The following is a 6,392-nucleotide window of genomic DNA, read 5'->3' as shown; positions in this document are numbered from 1 at the left end:
CCCTGCTTCCATCAGTGGTGGCCTCCCTCTGTGAAGCCAGCTTGCACTCAGACGGCTGCTTGCCTCCCAGTGCTGTGTCTTGTTCCTACTGGGAGAGGGATTCGCAGGGACTTCACAGCCCTGAGCGTAACAAACACAGTTTGGGTCTGTTTTCCCACGCTGGGCATGGCATCAGTTGCTAAGGAAGGTCATTTCAGCTCCATTTTGCTTTTCAAAAGTAAAACTATTTTATGAAGGGGTGGCAGTGTTCTGGCTTATTCACTTTCTGCTTCATGTTTGGAGCCTTCAAGTAGGATCACCACCTCCCAGTCTCCTTCAAAGCACGCGAGTCTGTTATTCCCATTTTACAGCAGGGAAAACAGATGCAAAGACCTGCCCAAACGCAGGCAGCAATTGCAATCTGGAGTGGAGTGGAAACGGCCCTGAAAGCTAGTTCCAGTCTCCAGGGAGACATCAGTGGGCAGAGCAAGCTGGGAAACTCAAGGGGATGTAGCGTGGGACCGAACATAAGAGGCGTGTTAGAGTTTAAACGCCTAAGGTGATCTGGCCAAGCACAAAACAAGGCTCAGCGGTTCATGTCAGCGCAGGGGAGGGCGGAAGCGCGTGACGTTGTAGTTGCACGATGTAGCTGCGATGTCATGGATGTGACTTGCTGCCTGTACCTGCCAAAATGTGGGATTCTCAGATACCTTGGGCAGTGCAGGGAAGTGTGGTGTAGTGAGGGCATATTAACCCTGTGGGGCACATCACCCTATGGCAGCAGCCTCTTTTCTACATGCTGGTTTGGATATCTGCCCCGAGGTGTATGCGTGTGCAACAGGGATGCCTCATGAACTCCACAGAGACAAGCTCAGCCTGAGGAGCTGAACTTTGATGATCTGGTCTAGGGTTATCCTGCATCTGTTTCTGTTCCCTGGATAGGCCATTCTGTTTGCAGCGACTCTTATCAGTGCTAGTATTGAACTCCAAAACAAGTTCATGCAGTAATCATTCAGTTATTTTTTGAGTGAAGAATTCATGCAGCCTGTGATCTGTTCCAGGATTATTCTTCATCAGGGGAGGAGAAAGGAAAAGGCTTGTGGTAACTCTGTTATGAATAATTCATCCCATCTTACTGGTGTGGGTGCTAGGTGACCCCTTTGCTTAGCTCCCACTAGGCTTGGGCAGGAGCATGGGATGCCTCCCACGTCTCCGTTAGCTGCTGGGGGTTAATAGGGGCACTCAACACACACAAGCAACACTCTAAGGAGGGTCAGGGGTCAGCCAGCACATTGTGACCTAAAATTGGACAGCTTTTACTCATTTCATATTAGGTGACACCATTTCTCTCTGGCTGAGTGCCTTACCCAGTGCCTGTGCATGGTGCTGCTGGAGCCCAGCCAGGCCCCTCTGAGCACTGGACACAGCAGTGACCCCCTGCACAGATGCACTCTTTGCCCTTATATTCCATATCCCAAACTGCTACCAGTATCAGAAGGGGAAATGAAAGCCAACAATGGCTGTTGAACTACTGGCTCCTGCCCCTCTGCTGCCTCAGACAGGACAGATTGAAGATGCTCAATTCCAGATAAATTGTATTTTAGCCCACCAGGTCCTGGTACCGTGTTGCAGCATTTCAACCCATTCCAGCTCACCATGGGGCCCTGAGTGCATCCGGGCTGCTGGAGCACCAGCATCCTGACCCTGCTCATCCCCACGTGTCACTGTCTGTTCCATCCAGGGATTTATTTTGGGTAACTGAGATGCAAATAGCGGTAAGATCTCTTCCTGAGCTCCAATCAGCATCCCTGGGAGTTCTCACTGATGCTCCAGTTTTCTCCCCTTCCCCAGAGAGAAGGCTTTGAGGGCAATTCTCTTATCTCTGCTTGTTTTGGTTTGGTATCTCAGGCAGCAGAGTGTCTCGAGGTGTCTCTCCTCTTTCCTCCTTTCCAGTTGTCTGTTTCCCTCCATCACTTTGTCACCCTTAGATGGTGGTTAGTCTCTCTGATTTCCTGCTCCTTCTCCCTATTTCAGTCCATCCATCATTTTCCCTCAGTAGCCCATGCTCCTTTCTCTCTCCCACTTCTTCTGTCTCTTGTTTCTCCCTCGTTTCTCTCTTTCGTTTTTCCCCCCTAGTGTCGGAACTTCTTTCTTTGATTCCCCCCCCCCCCTCCACCTCCCACCCTTTATAGTGCTGTTATCTGTGATTTTGGCAAAGAGCACATTTATTGGGGAGGAATATCCCCATGGCAACGCAGCAGATGGTGACTTTTGATTAACTTGGCTTCTTTTTTTTTTTCCCCCGACTGCCAAATCACAATCCGTCTTTGAAATTAAATCAGGCTGTGATAGCATCAGTTGTTCTGGAGAGGGGACGAGAGAGAAACAAGGCTGAAGTATTACAGTAGGAGCCAGGATGTAATGCAAATTGGTGTTTTTTAACCCCAGCAATAAACCCCCCGTTCATTCTGGAGGAGCCACAGAGAGGGAATAATGAAATAATAAAATAAGGTTAAACAAGTGTTATCACCCCACACGGGCTCCTCGCTCTGACCATGCCGGAGTGTCTGTAACACCGGTGTCACTCCTTGCCAAGTCACTTGGTGCTGCTGGGCCTCATTCTGCAGCTGCTGAAACACCATTGAGTGTTTTCCTCATGTCATCATGGGTGGTGGGAAGAAGCCAGGTTCTTCGCCTAGCAATCCAAGGAACTATTTACAGGGGTGCAGTGTCCAAAGTGGGAAGGAAAGCATTAGCAAGCAGCAGGGGGAAGGAAAGCAAGCGGCTCCTGGAAGGCGTTGGTGCGAGGTGAGAGGAATTCAGGGTGAAGTGAGGAAGCGGAGGAGCTGGGAAGGGTGGATTGCATCACCCAGCCAAGATGCTGAGTGATCAAGGGCATGGGAAAGTGAGGAGCTGTCTGTAATGGCACCAGGGAGGTCTGAGCCTGGGGAAGGAAGGGCGCAAAGTTCTGCCAGCCATGGAGAGAGAGTTACAGGGCATAGCCCCATGGAAGATGGGAAAGCAGATACTGAAGTCAAACAGTAGAGAACTTTCTTGAATGCTTCAGAAGTGGGTGGTATTCAAGTCCCATGAGCTCCTTCGCCTGGTGCTTTTTGGAGGGTGACCAAAGGTGCATGCAATTGAGCGCTAATCATAGCCAAAGATAAAGGAGGGCTTGAAAATGAAAGCTGCAGAGAGGAGATGAATAAAGACCCAGCAATTTCATGGGAATTGGCGTGTCGTCTCAGGCCAGTCTGCTGTCCCCACTTACTGATGCTCCCCACGCAGGAGTTTAGAGGGAGGTTATCTGGTCTCAGCGCTGGCTCCTTTGGATGCAGGGGGTTTAGCAGTTATGGCTAAAGGTAAATAAAGGATCCCATCCAGTTCTGGTGAGGTTGAGCTCGGATAGTGGAGTTTCATAATGTGCTGCAGCAGTTAATGCCCTTCCCTGTCTGGGGTTGTAGCATGTGTATCTTCTGGTGCTATAGAAAGCAAACACACAAGCACTTGATGCTTCATAGAGGCCTTCAGATACTCAAACTCTGTCACTAGGCTCTCTTCTGCCTTTGCAAAGAGGCTCTAACTTTCCATTGCATAGCCTGTGAAGGGATGTTTCTCCTGGAGGAGCTCTGATCTTAACGCAGGGTCCAAACCTGCACCCTTCTCCAAAATCTTTACATTTATGGCATTGCCTTGTCCCTTATGTGAGGACAAATAATAGGGAAGCTCCCACTACACTTTCTGAGAAGCAGCCCATGTTCTCTTGCTCTCTAGGAGCCACCACCGCGTCTCTTCCACTGCTTTTCTTAGTCAAAGCAGTGCTTGTTCCTGCTGCGCTCCAGGGGACTCTGGGCTGTCTTAAGTTCTTCCAGGATGAGCTCTCTGTCCAATAGATAAAATTCTACTGCAGATGTTGTTGCTTCTGTTGGAGATCTCAGTTCAGGAGTGTTTTGTGTATGCTGCGTGTTATATCTGATGTGCTTTGAGGAGAAGATAAGGTTTGGGTGCAGGAGGTAAATCAGGTAAGGATGCCGCTGGAGCTTAATTACCAAGACATGTCTCAGGGCCTGATTCTTCCCTGTGAGACAAGAGCACAAAGGAGAGCTCCAGTCTGCAGGGATACATGTTGATGGAAAGCATTTCATGAGCACAGTGGGATCTAAACCACTGTTTGAATCTCTAGTTTGGGATCTAACCCACAGTTCATTCTGTGTAGATGGTAATCCTAGTTTAGACAGGAACTTGTATCTGCTTGATGCTGCTTCTCCCCGTTTCGAACAGATTGCCACTTGATTTCTTGCCCCAGCCACCTTGCCAGTGTCGGTCTGTCCCTAAATCTCTCCCTCCCTTGCTTGCATCTCCCCTTGCCTTGCACAACTGCCTTGCAACCATGCTCATGTCTTCTCTCACATGCAACCCCTGGGCACTCGTGCATCCATCCAATGTGCCCTGCTGTGGGAGCCGCACATGGCTTGTGTGTGTGTTTGCCCTCTGGTACCACAGAGCTGGTAACCTCTAACAGGGGGTGGGAGCTGCCAAGGGATGAAATCCAGACGTGCCCCGTGGGCTGTCCCTGCGGCTCATCCCGCTGGCACAGCAAACGTGTCCCAAGCACCCGCAGGGCTGTGATCCAGCCCAAGAGCTGCTCGGAGCAAACCGGCTGTGACACCGCGGCAGAGCGCTCGAGCCTCTCCGGCTCGACACCGCATCGTTATAGATTGATGCCATGACACCAGCGCTCAAAATAGCACCAGGACAATTTGATTTCCTGCAGATCTCAGGATGGGGTCATAAAAACAGAGACTGTTCTGGAGAAATGGGATAGGGTGGAAATGTTTGTAGTGACATCACAGCCGCTTCCATGCCAATGGCCTCCTACTGCTACAAACATGTGATTGTGATTTTGCTGCACGCTCCATCAGAAAAGAGCCAGGCTGGCCGGGGAGGCAGAGAGAGGGAGGAGAAGGGACGGAAATATTCTGTTCTTGTATCTCAATTCAAGCATCTTACAATAGCCTCGCAGTCCAGGGTGCTGAGCGGTCCGTGGGTGAGGGAGTGGGACCATGGAGCTGAGGCTGGTGCCAGATCAGTGGAGCTCAGGGCGTTGCAGCAACATAACTGAGGGCTTGGATGAAGACCTTTGATTCTATAGTAGAGGATCATGGTCTGCATTGGGGTCCTTTATTGCAGAGTTGGGTGGTCTCATGCTCATTCTTCCTCACTGGTCCCATTTGTTTCTAACGTCACTTCTCTTGGCAAGAAAAACCTGCAGGCCTGAAATATGGCTGCAAAAGGCACTGCATGGCTGTTTTCTTTCAGGGGATCTCATTATAGAGCAGAACAGATCTCAGTGTTGGAGATTCACTCACAAAGCGGGGGGGGGGGGGGGGGATTTAAGTAGCTGGGGATAGGGGAGGAAAGAAGGGAGAAAAGAGAGGAAAGAAATGGAGGGTCATAGAAAACAAAACTAGTTTGTGTCTGAGGACATTGCAGGAGGAAACTTCATGTTGTTTACCCCACAGAAAGCACCAATGGCTGCAAAGCCCATCTTTTCTAGCAAGATCCTTCCCGAGAAACAGTCCACAGCCCTGGCTGCGTCCAGCACGCGTAACCTTGGGGAGCTGCAGAGGGCATGGGGAGTGAAGGGATCCAGCTAATGCACCCGTCTATCAGATTAAGCTGTCAAAACCCAAATCGCTTCCATCACTGTCCAAGGAGAGATCCTCACTCCTTGCTTAATAGGATGGCAGCAATGCTGTTGCCACTCCAGGGAGAGGGGCCACTGCCACCACAGTGTGCAGCAGGCAGCAAGCTTAAAATCCTATTAGGCAGAGACTAACAGTTGCAAAAAGAAAGCAGGTATCCCCTGGTGGGGGTTTAAAGATGTTTAGACATAATTTGATTTTCCAAGCAGATGTCATTATTGTTAAACAGTTGCCCACTTGATATGTTCAAGTTGTTGGCTGTAATTGCTAAAATTAGCAGGTCTGTATAGAGCAAAGGTCAGTCAGTTAATATTGTGATTTAGTATTTTATGAAGTAATTCCAAATGCTTTTATGTATGGTTTTGGTTTTACAGCCTCAGTCCACATTAAAGTAGTTGTGGGGCCAGCTAATAAAATAATGCCTCAGCCTCTCCACACACTTGCATTTGGTGCTGCAGACAAACAGGAGGCTTCAAACTGCCTCCCAGTGTGATGTGCTCAAGCAGAGCTGGTGCTTGAAATGAGCCCATTGTGTCTAATGGTTGCTGGAAGGATGAGGAGCTGGTTTCCATCCACAGTTGAGGAAAAGGCTCTGCCACTGGTACCTGTGGTCCTCATAGGTGGATAGACTGCACATGGAAGTGCACACAAGCACCTCCAGCCATAAACACACCTGGAAGACCAGGCAAGGTCCCCAGATACACTCTT

The sequence above is a fragment of the Pezoporus flaviventris genome, unplaced genomic scaffold, assembly GCF_033815535.1.
Source record: "Pezoporus flaviventris isolate CSIRO_AGI_PZ_B2104156 unplaced genomic scaffold, CSIRO_AGI_Pfla_v1 ptg000021l, whole genome shotgun sequence".
Taxonomy (NCBI): domain Eukaryota; kingdom Metazoa; phylum Chordata; class Aves; order Psittaciformes; family Psittacidae; genus Pezoporus; species Pezoporus flaviventris.
Note: the sequence above shows the minus strand (reverse complement) of the source record.